This window comes from Protopterus annectens, chromosome 9.part0 (genome assembly GCF_019279795.1).
Source record: "Protopterus annectens isolate FY-2018-M chromosome 9.part0, PAN1.0, whole genome shotgun sequence".
NCBI lineage: Eukaryota > Metazoa > Chordata > Ceratodontiformes > Protopteridae > Protopterus > Protopterus annectens.
The window spans coordinates 496,349,953-496,364,496 of NC_056743.1; positions in this window are offsets into that span (position 1 = coordinate 496,349,953).

The window sequence follows — 14,544 nt, forward strand, 5'->3', positions numbered from 1 at the left end:
CGATCAATTACAGGGTTTATAACTGCATTCCAGTCACCACCCACTATAATATGATGATCCTTATAGGATGCAAGAATATTGTAAATTTTAAAATGAACAAATGTTGTGAATTACATGGGCCATATAGATTTAAAATTAATAAGGGTTTGTCCAAACCAGCAATAGAAGCGGTAAATAAGCACCACCTCCCTCATCATCAAATTTCTCATCAATAATATTCCCAATGAATTTTGTTTAATGATTATAGCTACACCTCTGGAGTTAGATGAGTCACCTGAAGCTATAATCTTTTTGATCCATTTTTTTTAACTCTTTATTCCAATCAATACGTGAAATATGGGTCTCTTGAATAAAACAAATGTTAGCCTGTGATTTAAAGATCCTATGAAATAATAGTGACTTTTTCGCTTTATCTTGAATGCCTCTAACATTCCAAGAATCTAAAATTATGTCAACAGGCATATTCTACAAGTATAATCATTATTGATGCTATAAAAGTGAACTCAAGGTGCAAATCCAACACAACATTAAAAAGAAGAAGAAAAAAAATAAAAGAAAAAAACAGTCTTTAAGTATTCAAGCAAGTCATCAAATAACATTTGTTGAAAAAAGTTTTTTTAAGAACCATGAAATGTATAATAATAACCTTTATCCTAACCCTAGTGCCTACCCACCAATCCCCCTGTGATAAAGGAAGAGCAGAAGAACATGAAAAAAACATTGTAATTATAGATAATAATAACCTCAAGTTAGAAAACAAATTACTCAAAGGAAGCCTAACATAACATAAAGTCCGAGTAATACTACTAAAAATATATACATAATTAACTAATTTCAAGGCGTCCAACATGCTTAATCCCTACTTCTAATACTAATCTAAAGCTCCTATCCTTAAATTGAAATTTATAGTGATTAAATGTATTTCCTCAAGTATTTCAAGAGAAAGAGAAACAAGTAAATAATAAATAAATCACACTCTGCTTAACTAGAACACTCTATCATAAGAAGTAATACAATTAAAACTGAAAGATATGTAAGATAACATATATAAGTATAACAAAACCAACTGGTAACATTATAATATAAGTAAATAAGCATAGCATTACTGAACTAAAGATAATAGTCATGCACTATCTACTGAACCTTCTTTAGTACTTTAGTGATAATTTCATTAATCAACATGACCATTAGTATGATAAAAGCACTAATACCTGTAGAATGAGTATTTAGTTATAGTTCAAATAAAGCAAAAAACTACCAAGCAACCATATCTCAAAATGAAAAACAATTCAGTCTGGAGATGCATCTATTAACTAGATAATAATAGTACAGGAACTATTCAAAATGAAATATTATAAGCTGTAAGGTTTTAACACTAGTTAATATACATGAATAAAGTATAATTATATTATTAAATAGTAACTTAAACAGCATCATATATATTGGACTGAATGTACAACAATGTGCATACATATAATTTTAAATCTACTTTTTGAATATTTTACTAATGACTCTGTTAGGTTATGTAGCCATACTATTCTTCTAAGCTATAGATGTAACATAACAAAACAGCATGAAAAGACAAGGCTTTTAAAGTAAACATTTTGAACATCTAGTTAAAACAGAAACATGCAAGCTAAATGCAGTAAATCTAAGGGCTTAAATATATACATGTAGATTCAGCTAATCATATTAAAGATAGTTATTTCAAACCTTTCAAATAAGTAAAGGCTTTCTTAAACATAAACTACTAATCATAAATATCACATCCAGCCTCTGAGTAGAGAGAGAGCAGAGAATAGAAAGAACATGAAACTTTCATATGAACAGGTATACTTTGTAACATTTGTCAAATTAAACACTTCAGTATAATATAAAATATTGTATGAAAAAATATTCTGAATAGGAAAATATGTTCATTTCTTTACACATCCTTTAGAATTTTAATATATAAAACTAACCTGTTCATTTGTTTCCAGAAACATTTTCACTCTGCTTTATGAAAGTAGCAGCTTGCTTTGAAGTCATGCAGACACACTAAAAGTCACTGAATATATTATGTGACATGAATCTGTTTAAATTTAAAAAGCAACCTTCATTTATGAAGAGAAAACACTTTAAATAATAGCCAGATCTATTAAAAAGTTAGTGCTATTGAATACTTGTTGAAAACAAGCAGACTTGTGTATTTGAAACTGTCCTTCTTTCCTCACAAATGATGACATCACCATCCATCTCAGAGAGACTGTAGTGTGCATGTTCATGCAGAGCATCAGCTGGAACTCTGAGGGGAAGATTTTCTTGCTAGAATGTTGAGATGGAATGTTTTTCCCTCCAAAAATCATTTAGCTTACACAGAAGGCTGTAACTCCAAAGCTTGTAGTAAAATTAACATATTATCTATTTACACAGCAAGCATATGTGAGAGAAAGAGAAAAAGTAAATACAGGAATTTAAATGCTTCTATTAATCCACACAAATCTAACAAGCATATATCCTGTCACTGCACACTGTCACACCAAATCCATCATGTGTAAATTACATGACAAGTTCTTAAGGTAATATAATTATGTCACACCAGAATTACAAATCATGTAACACAAATACTGTCAGATTAAAGAAAAGAAAAGATCAAACCTTATTGTAGTTCTTTAACAGTAGAATATTAAGATACAGTGTCAGGAAGCTTTTTAAATGTTTTAAGAAAAATGTCTTTTGCATCTTTAGGATCTGAACATACAAATCTTTTGTCATTAGCTGTGAAAGACAAGGTATTAGGATATGCCATTCGAAATCTAATCCCTCTTTTATCAAGTCAGCACAATAGGGGCTAGTTTTTGTCTATTTAATTTGATCTGTGCAGGAAGATCTTGGGAAAATGATAGTTTGTGAGACTTCCATATGAATTGTTTCTTTGTTTTAGCAGTTTCTAGGATCTGGAAAGTGTCTTGAAAGTTTAGTAACTTAGTATAAATTAACCTTGGTGTGGAAGAATCTTGCTTTGTACGCAGTGCTCTGTGTGCTCTCTCTACAATTATAGATTTTGAAGAAGCTTCACAATTTAACAGTGTTTCAAAGATATTTTTAGTCACAGATAACAAGTTTTTATTGTCATAAGATTCAGGTAAACCACGAATAATGATGTTATTTCTTCGACTCCTGGCTTCCAGATCCAATATTTTAGCTTGTAAATCTGAAACAGTTTTATCTCTAGATTTAAAGTCACTTTCCAATAAGTCTGTTTTAACCTCCAAAGCTAAGATTTTATTTTCAATAGTAACAATACTATCGTTTATTTGCTTTAAAGATTTACTAAAGTCTGTAAACTGTTCTGAAAAGTTTTGTATAGCACTTTGGATTGGTTTTAATGCTATTTTTAGTTCTTCTAAAAGGAAATTTGAGCCATTTAAATCTTTATTACTTGCATTAAAAGTTTCTGTAGGTTGTCTAGATGATTTCAGTCTTTTTGAACCTGAATCTTTTTCAGGAGAGAGCATTGAAGTATATTTGGCCTTTGTAGGCTGAGTCTCCATGGAGTCAGATTTTGTAGCCATGCCCAGAAATGGAATGCAGTTAGCAGGATACCAGGAACCAGGAACAGACTGGAGCAGTAAGAGTCCCAGCAGCAGAGAGACCAAGAATGTTCTGAGGTAAAATAAATCCCAGGATAATAATTCCAGAAGAAAAAATAATCCAAATGCGTAGAAAAAGATTTATAAAATCATTTAGTATAAAAATTTGAGGAAAAAGGTTGATGTAAAGTTGTAAAAAAAAACAAAAGTTAAATAGCTGTGAGGAGCTCAGAGAGTAAGGACTAGACTAGTCGGCGGCCATCTTGGAATCCCCAAAAATGTTAATTTCAATAGCATGGTATTTTAGTTTAATTAATTGATCTGATTGTAGTGGATGCCTTTGTAAATACTTTAGTTGTTATGTTGAATGTTATAATAATACCTATTTTTAATTACTTGTATAAAATTGTTATGATATTTCTCTTATATGTTAAAACAATAAACCTGTTTTGAAAAAAAAAAAGATCATCAATTTAGCCTGATTTATATAAACCAGCTAAATTGTGCAGCAGTGAATCGTGATTTTTTTTTTTGCAAACTATACTTACACTTTTTCTCTGCATATGTTACTTTGCTGCATGTTATTTGTTTGCTGCATTTTCTATACTTTTTATTTTGTGAAGTGCTTAGCTCACAAGCATTTACACTCATTTAAATAGAACTCTTATTCTGAAATTATGTCGATTTTTTCTATTACACACTGCTTATGTGAAAAAATATGTGACCCTCATTCTCTGAGCGAGTAGGTGCCTACATGCTACTTATGTAAACGGTAAAGAAGATGGTAAGGGGGCACAATTTAGGAGGGATTTATTTAGTTAAAGGAAGGAAATCAGAACATAGCAAAGAGTGGGTTACAGTTGGCAAAAATCTTGAAATTACAGTATCGGGAAGAAAACATTGTGTTGTACATGCTGAAGTACTCAAATTAAGTTGCAGTAACAGACTGATCTAAAAGTACTTTCTACCACATGGTCCACATTATGCTACTAATGGAATTATCTGTTTAAAATGCACACCACTGGTTTAATTATTAGTAGGATATGTATGGGTGGCCTTGGTGCTGCAGAAATTAGCGTTGTCACCTTACAGCAAGAGATTCTCCGGTTCGATTCTCAGTTGAGTTGTCCTCTGTGCGGTGTCGGCATTTTCTTCTTGTGGTTACATGGGTTTCCTCTGGGTGTTCTGGTTTCCTCCCATATTTCAAAGACACATGGTAGGTGAATGAATGAGCTACCATGGCAGGGCAGCCTCCCGGTGGTGTAAACCTTGGCTCGAGATGATTGTTACTGCTGAAGTGACACCCTGACCCCAAGTGCAAAATAGGAAAAGGGGTTGAGGATGGATGGATGTGATGGCAGATGTGCTACTTTCAGCTGCAAACCAGATCGAAGATGAAGTCCTTTGGTGACTTGACTCCATGTACTGTGAAGATGACTATATCTGCCCATCTATGCCAGTTTTAGAGACAGTAAGGCAGCTGCTCACGGTTTCCTTAAGGATATTACGTTTTTCTCTTTTGCATGGGCACTTTTACATCAACAAAGTGAAAAAATATCTGGGACAACTGCAACAACACTGCATCCATCAGTTTAAATAAAATTAAATACCTAAGATCAGCATTACCAAGGAATTTCAGTAAAATGTACAATATGGGACAGTATATATCTTTTTTTACTTGAGCTATTACAATAATATATTTCGATGGTGTAGAATGCTCCTAACAGGACTTTGAGAAGTAACTGCTGTATGAATTGTACTGTATAAATATACCTCTAGCTGAAAATTAGATATGATGGATGTAGATATAATTAACTATGTTCTAGTTTTATATATAAACTTTATGGTCTGAGAGAAGCAGTGGTTACTTATATTAACCAAGGGTGAAATTCTCAGACACAGCAACATTTAATTCTCTTATTATATTGTAATGTTTCAGTATACAACTTAAACACTTTCCCAGAAAAACACTTACTCTAAACTTTTGTCCCTAATTATTTTATGTGCGCCTTGTGAGAATAGTGTCCAACACTGCAGATCTCTGACGCATCTTTATTTCTTACGCGCTGCTTAAACAGTGTGTGAAACCTATTCCTTTGTGAATTCTTGGTAACTTATTATATGCTTTTGTGAGAAGAGTACAATGCAAATTATCACACTAAGTGCTTGGTAATTTATTACATGCTGCTTGTGAGAAGAGTACAATGCAAATTATCACACTGTAAGTGCTTGGTAACTTATTACATGCTGCTTGTGAGAAGAGTACAATGCAAATTATCACACTGTAAGTGCTTGGTAACTTATTACATGCTGCTTGTGAGAAGAGTACAATGCAAATTATCACACTGTAAGTGCTTGGTAACATTACATGCTGCTTGTGAGAAGAGTACAATGCAAATTATCACACTGTAAGTGCTTGGTAACATTACATGCTGCTTGTGAGAAGAGTACAATGCAAATTATCACACTGTAAGTGCTTGGTAACATTACATGCTGCTTGTGAGAAGAGTACAATGCAAATTATCACACTGTAAGTGCTTGGTAACATTACATGCTGCTTGTGAGAAGAGTACAATGCAAATTATCACACTGTAAGTGCTTGGTAACATTACATGCTGCTTGTGAGAAGAGTACAATGCAAATTATCACACTGTAAGTGCTTGGTAACTTATTACATGCTGCTTGTGAGAAGAGTACAATGCAAATTATCACACTGTAAGTGCTTGGTAACTTATTACATGCTGCTTGTGAGAAGAGTACAATGCAAATTATCACACTGTAAGTGCCTGGTAACTTATTACATGCTGCTTGTGAGAAGAGTATAATGCAAATTATCACACTAAGTGCTTGGTAACTTATTACATGCTGCTTGTGAGAATGACTGCATGAACATTATCACTGAGTTTGTGTTTACTTATGTCTTGCTGGACACACAATAAAAGTAAAGAAAATAGAAGCACAAAAAATCATATGCTGAAAATGGCAATAACAGCGTAGCCCAGTAAATGATTTGGGAAAGATAAGTTATGCAGGACATTATGCCAAGCCAGAATGTAGACACTAACTTGCTATTAACAATGAGACAATTATGCATGCATAGCACTAATGCCTTATACGCATGCTATTTGTAGGCTCACCTTCACAATTTTAGAAGTGGGTGTTGTATATTATAGCAATAACCAATGACTGGATGTGGTATATTGAAGATTTATCCACGGTTGATGTGGTTTAATCACGGAATCACATCCCAATTGATTAAACAAAGGCAACTGTGGGTAAATCTTTAATATATCATACCCAGGAGGTGGTTATTGCTATTATACAATGACATTATTTAACAATGCAATTACCTGCTTTTCTTAAATAATGACTTTGTATAACAACGCCATGGTGGTGTTCTGCTTTTTTTTGCATCCTGCCACTTTCTTGATGTACTGCTGATGTGTATGGGACTTGCATTCCCATGCTTACACAGTACATCATTGCTTTGGAAAGCAAAGGAGAAAGGAAAATCCGGTGTGATTCTTTAGTTTTGCATAACATACCTGATTTTCCTTGTATTTTCTCTGCCCTCCATACATACCTCTCCACCTCTTAGCTCAAGAAAACTGGAAAGCATTATCAGATATTAGAAGAAAGTCTGAGTGACTCAATATTTTTCTATTGGTATTTGCTCAATTTACAACTGGCACACTGGTTGGGCTGACCAATCAGGGTGCACATTTTTGAATGTTAATGATCTGTCATTGTATAATATATCAAGGTCAAGTTAGTCTCTAATTGGATAAAGTCACTTCTCAATCAGGAGGTAATTTGCTAATCAGTTATTAGAACCAGACAGGCAACATCATTTATAGAAAATCAATGCTACCTAGCTGGTAAATCAAAAGATAGCAGCCATTTGCATGGGTTGAAAAGTGGCATTGTAGGGTAATTAAGAAGAGTTTATATCTGTGTACTTTGAATCTTGCAACATTAAGGCTGGAAATTTGAAAGGGTGAAATAAAGAAGGCACATATCACTCAAACTGAATTCAATTTATATTGCTGTGAATTGCAGGAACAGTCCTAAAACACTTTTAGTTAAAAATACCACAATGAGAAATGAGGATTATGCATTTTTTTGCTGAGATCATGCATTATTTACACATCTTACAATGTGAGATGCATAAATGCTAACATAAACTTAATTTTACAATTTAAATGAGCTTTAAGAGGCTAATTTTCAGTGTACCCCAAGGCCTGTGATGTAACTAATACAGTAATTTTGAGATTCTTGAGAAGAACATAACATGATAAAATATATATTTTTTCATGTTATACTTTCATGGTAACTAATCCTGTGTTTAAGGAACATATATCACCTGCCCCACCATTCTTTGCGCCAAATGAGATTTGGAACAGACCATTTTGTCCTGGGACATCTTCAAGTGGGGCTAGATACTTTGAGTAGCAGGAAGTAAATGAATAAGGAGGGATAGGGTTAAATGGGATGGAGGGATGTTTAGGAGAAATTGAGGTAAGGATAGGCAGGGGCTTAGAGGGTTTTGTCAAGTGTAACTGAGGTAGGAGTCACATTTTGATGTGAACTTGCTATAGCAAGTGCTACGTCCGTAATGACCTGTAGGTACTTCAGGGTTCAGGGTACAGGTAGGAATTGGGCTAATAGTGGTAGGTATGGTGGAACTAGATTACAGTAAGTTTTTTTTTTTTTTGGTAATGGTGGTGTTGGTTTTCTTTAGTTTTGTGTGCAGGGAGATTTTCCTTTTGTCGTGGGACTTTGGGTACTGGAGTGGCTGGGTTTGGTGGAGGTTGGGGATGGGCATTTCACTGCCCTTGGGGCATCTGCATCTGCTGTGCTGTTTTCTTTGAGAGATCCTGGTTGGCTTTGGTCTGCTTGTTGATCGCAGTATAGCGTGGTCGAGTTGGCTAGGGACAGTGTCGTGCTGCAGGTGTGTAGGCATGTTGTTTTTTTCACTGAGGGCTGGGATTGGCAGTTGACTTCTTGCTGCTATTTGTTCCCTTGAATTGTGATGGTTTGCCGAGCCTCCCTTATGTTGTTCACATCGGTTCATGGGTGGCAGTTGTTTGGTTGGTTTTCTGGTGCTTGGATGGTGGATTGCTTTCTGTTCTTTGTATACATGTGTACTCCACCTGGCAGTGCTGTGGGTATTTGACATATTTTGGTGTAGGAACTTTCGGATCCATGTTGTCTCCTAGTTGCTTGATGTACTGGGTAGAATGTACATCTCCAGCTTGCTACCTTCTTTGACTTTGTAGGACTGAACACAGGCTGGCTGCCCAGGACTTGAGGGGACGGGTGACCAATGTTCATTTTCAAAGGGGGGGTGGTGGTGGAAACACTTTACTGGTACTTTTGCCTTTGGATTTTTCACTCTTCTTTTCGTGTTTGGTTGAGTGCAATGGCTGCCTTTGACCACATTCTCTATGCAGGCCACAGTGTTGACAAATTTGGGTTGTGTTTGCTTCTGCTTGTAAGAGCATTGTGTATGGCAAATGGAATAGATTTCAGGTTGGGGAATGCATCATTCAGGCTTTGGAAATGTGTTACAGTGATGGTTCAGTGTTTTCTGGTCTTCTCTTTCCTTCTGTGGTGTGTCACTGACTCATTTGGTTGTGCTAGGAATTTTCTGTTGAGTGGGGATGGGGCTCGATTTGGTCAGTTTGAGTCTGGTTTGTTGGTAGGGAATGGGGGGGGGGTACTTGGTTGGAGAGCTGGGAGTGTGCTGCTGTTTTGTGCTCCTATGAAATGTTTGGTGGCTTTTCCCGGGTTCCAAGTGAGGTGAAGTAATGGCTGCTACTGCACATGCACGTGTCGGAGGTAATTGTCAGGGTATTTTTGTTTTGCTTCTCTCACAGTAGAAGAAGAGAGTAAAGGAGTATCCCCCTCTCCTGTACAGAGTTTTGCAGTACATCCAGTTCATGCTTCATGTGGTGGTGGGTCATGTCAGATCGAGGTTGGGAAACCTTCTAAGTTTGGATGGACAGTGTTTGGATCTGTCCCTCTTTTGGGCCATTGTTCCCCCCATTATTTTCAGCTTTGTAAGGGATTTCTTGCACTAAGAGGTTGTGAGGTGTGGTTCTGTCTGGGATTATGTGCGTGTTTGTCTGCTTGGGGAGCATTTTCAGCGAGGTAGTGATGTGAGGTTCACGCTCTTGTTCAGCTGCTGAGCCAGGAGTGAAGATTTGTGCTTTCACCGTTCTTGTAGCACCCGTGTGTAATTGTTCTTCACTGCGCTTGTGCTGTGGTGTGTCTGGCCAGTATGGGGGAGAGTGGGGGAAGTGCAGGCAAGGAGAGCTTCTGTTCAGAAATGTTATTTTTCTCAAACTGTTTGCAGAATGAAGCAATGGGGTCGATGGCAATCTACTAATTCAGCTGCAGCAAAAAAAAAAAAAAAAGGAACACCCTCAAACCTTGACTAACTAATGTCCAGGTTTTCTTATGTTAATCTGTTTTTCACGGATCTGGTGTTGTGCTGTGCTGTCAGGTCCATGAGACTGAAGTAAATGGAAAGGACATGTATTTAAATTTCAGACTTCATATCTTTATGAATACTGTCTAAACTTATGCCTTATAGTTAGGTCCATTTTACATAGGAGTGTTGTTCGACAGTTGAGTTTAAGACTACAGATCTTTTGAGGAATTGTGTTACTGCAGAATCTGTTATTTTCACTGTGTTTTGGATATGTGGGGACAATAGTGAGGGGTTGTCTCCAATTTGTCCCACTTTAGGGTTGACCAAATTCTTGCTTTAAGAGGTTGGGAGGCATGTGAGATAGTGTGGCTGGTTGGTTAGTACCCCCCCCCCCTTATTTTTTAAGTGGTGAGAAATTGGAGGCGATAGCCATCATCATGTTGTAGTTGGGGCTTTTGTGTTGATTAGGATGGTCCAATTGTGTTTTTGTAGACTTAGAGAAAGCATATGACAGGGTGCCTAGAGAGGAGTTGTGGTATTGTATGAGGAAGTCAGGAGTGTCAGAGAAGTATGTAAGAGTGATACAGGATATGTATGAGGGTAGTGTGACAGCGGTGAGGTCTGCGGTGGGAGTGACAGATGCCTTTAAGGTGGAGGTGGGATTACATCAAGGATCAGTTCTGAGCTCTTTCTTATTTGCAATGGTGATGAACAGGTTGACAGACGAGATTAGACAGGAGTCCCCATGGACTATGATGTTTGCAGATGACATTGTGATCTGTAGTGCGAGTAGGGAACAGGTGGAGGAGACCCTGGAGAGTTGAAGATATGCTCTAGAGTGAAGAGGAATGAAGGTCAGCAGGACTAAGACAGAATATATGTGTGTGAATGAGAAGGAGGCTAGAGGAATGGTGAAGATGCAAGGAGTAGAGGTGGCAAAGGTTGATGAGTTTAAATACTTGGGATCAATAGTTCAGAGTAATGGTAAGTGTGGAAGAGAGGTGAAGAAGAGTACAGGCAGGATGGAGTGGATGGAGAAGAGTGTCAGGAGTGATTTGTGACAGATGAGTACCAGTAAGAGTGAAAGTGAAGGTCTACAAGAGGGTAGTGAAACCAGCTATGTTATATGGGTTGAAGACAGTAGTGTTGACAAAAAGGCAGGAGTTAGAAATGGATGTGGCAGAGTTAAAGATGTTAAGATTTGCACTGGATGTGACAAGGGTGGACAGGATTAGGAATATTAGATAGGATATTAGAGGGTTCTAACTGCGGTGGTGGTGCTGCGGTAGCCTTATCACCTCACAGTAAGATGTTGTCCTGTTCGATTCTCAGCTAATTCGTCTTCTGTGTGGAGACATGCATGAATGGGCGTACCTTCGTTGAAGGTTGTGTATCAGGGCTGGCAACCCGGCACGTAAAAATCTACTGCCAATCATTAGCGGACCGGAGACCCCTAACCGGGAAAAGCCAAAAGACATAACAGATAGGATATTAGAGGGTCAACCCAGGTTGGAAGGTTTGGAGATAAAGCCAGAGAGGCAAGATTACAATGGTTTGGTCATGTGCTGAGGAGGGATGCTGAGTATATTGGGAAAAAGATGCGTAGGATAAAGTTACCAGGTAACAGGAAAAGAGGAAGGTCTAAGATAAGGTTTATGGATGTAGTGAGAGAGGACATGCAGGTGGGTGGTGTGACAGAGCAAGATGCAGAGGACAGGAAGAAATGGAAACAGATGATCGGCTGTGGTGACCCCTAACGGGAACAGCCGAAAGAAGATGATGATGATAAGGATGGTCCAATTAGGTATACCTCTCAATGGTACAGATGTTCACTGTATGTCTAGAATTTGCCTTATATGACTTGTTCCTTAGGTAATATGCAATTTCAGCAAATCAATGTGTCAATCAGAGGATCTAAGTCAATAAGTAATAGCATTCATATTTTATACCTTGTTTTATACAATTGTAAAGGTGTTGGACTCACATTTTGTGTTGCTATGCAATTGACAGCTCCTGTGGAGTATGGAAGCTGGTGTTATTGGAGTGCACAGGATCCTGGGTTTAAGAATTGCCAGGGATGTGTATTACCTGTCACGGGAATGAAGTCTGAGGCTCAAATGAGTGAGTAAACAAGCCGTGCAGGGTTTTGGAAGATGAGTGCTTGTTGTCTATTAGGGCGAGTGGGAAGGGGGTGTAGACAAGGTTTTTATGCACCGGGTTGGGGTCATTACAACCTTTGTAATGTCTAATATCACATAAGAGAGCAGGGCAAGCAAATTCAGTAAGTATGGAATGATTTCAGGATAGGATGGAGGTGATTTATGGTGGAGTTAGTAATGTAGAACATTCTGCTTCTTCCAGGGTTTCATTGCTTGCAAGTTATGAGTTATTTCCACCTTAGCTCTGAGGAAATTATTGTTTAAAATTGTTGCTTAATGATAGTTGCATGCCATGGCTTAAACTGACATCCTTTAGATTATTTTGACCCAACAAAAGCTTGATGGAATTGGACAGCACTTTTCCACAGATAGACGAGTATTTGTTCACGTTACTTTAGTTTAGAATAATTGTAGTAGGGTATATTCTGAAATTTGGAGGTGGTGTGTTAAGGTTATGGGATGGGATGCTAGGTAAGCCTCTTCTCCATGGATACCACTGCAGGGTCCATGATTTACTGTACTGCTAGGGTATGGAATCATTTATAGTTTTGACTGTTTTTCTCATTTCTAAGTTGAGGTGCACCACTGCTATAATGTGTAACAAATGGATGAAGGTGGTATACTTGCTAATGCATTTTACTTTTGTCTCTGTGCAGATGGTGTGGTGATGGGCTTCCAGTTACTGCGGCGTTACTCAACAAGGTCCCAGATGGGGAAAACAAGTTTGTATCAGATGTCTGAATGCTATGGTAATGAGCAATGTGGTCATACCTGGGAGTATGGGGGCAACAGCTACTCCTGCATTGGTAGAAGAGTGATAATTTTGTCTATAAACAAGAGCTTGTTTATCGTGCAGGGGTATCTCTTGTATTGATACTAAGGGAGTTGGGATGCAGTTTTATGGGGATCTTTGGTAGGACATTTAATTTGCAGGGGTGTTTTGCATTTGGCAGTGTCTGCATTTTATGCAGTTGATGAATGAGATATCCTTTTGCTGATGTATAATGGTCATTACGAATTTGGATAATGCGTGTGTGGAGTATTTACAGTCTTTTCTTTTACAGAACACCAAGAGCAGATGGGGACAGGCAGAGTTGGCATTACTTGGGGGAACTGAAAGAATGTGGACTGGACAGGTGAGAGAAGAAGCAGAGGAGGGTTTTGGCTGATGGAGCAGTATGAAAGGAGGTCACAGTTTGCCAGCAGTACAGTGGAATATGGAGTTGTTAACCTGTTGTGTTTTTCTTCCCTGCAGGCACAAGGTAATGTCTTGGTTTGATCTTGTATGGGGAGCATCAGTGATGAATTTTATACTGTTTTATGGGTAGTGGGAGTCTTCTTGGGAATGGGTCAGATATTATTACAGAGATCAAGGGTAGGGGGTTAGTGGGTTGCATTGCGTAAGCTAGGCTTGTGAGCTAGATGGGGGGGTTGATGGGAGTATTTAGTTTTGAGTTACTGCAGTTTCAGGATAGATTGGGAAGGGCTGTTTCACTATATTCTGGATGGTAATAGTGTGGCACAGACATGGTTTGACCTGGTGGCTGTGGTCAATCTCTAGTTTGTTAGTATATTATGTTGGTTAGTTTTGCCTGGTTTGGTCTATTGTAGGTGATGTTTTTGGGGTCGTACATCTACCAGCCATGATGGTGGTGTTTTTGAGGTCATACTGATACTGGCCATGATGGTGGTTTGTGCCTTATTGTTTACAATGGGTAGTTGGTGATGACAGCATTTTATTAAATTTTATAATGGGTAGTTGGTGATGGCAGAATTTTATTAAATAGAATGTGAAGAGAGATCTAAGCAGGGTATTACATTCATTGGTCAGCAAAAAAGAAAAAATTTAATTGGACGGTAAATGGGATTGCAATATGGCATGGTGGTATGCAATTGCCTCGGAATGGCTTCAGTGGCAATGGGCATAGTAGTGGGTGCAGTGGCTGGTAAGGGTTTTGGTATCATTGGGAGGCTTCCTGTGGTCGGGTGGTATGGTGTAATTAGATTGTGGCAGTAGTTATGATAGGTGATGAGGTTATGGTTGCTAACTTAGAATAGGAGAGGGGTCAGTGGTTTGTTTGCAGTTGTTAGGTAACTGGCTGTTTTCATTAGTTATGTAAAGGGTTAGGAGGTAATGACTTTGATCCAGCTTGGTTAGGGAGGATGAGAATATCGAATGATGTTTGGGGTTCCTATCGCATGATTGAAAATTGTACATGGCGAACACATATTGAGTGAATCCGATTAGTCAAAACATCAAACGCGTGCATAACACGGAAATCGCAGTAGGGAATATTTTCCCTTTACTTCAATGCAGTGCCATCTTGGAGTAGGAATATTTAAGTAGCAGGGGTGTGGGGGGTGCATGGGGGCTTGC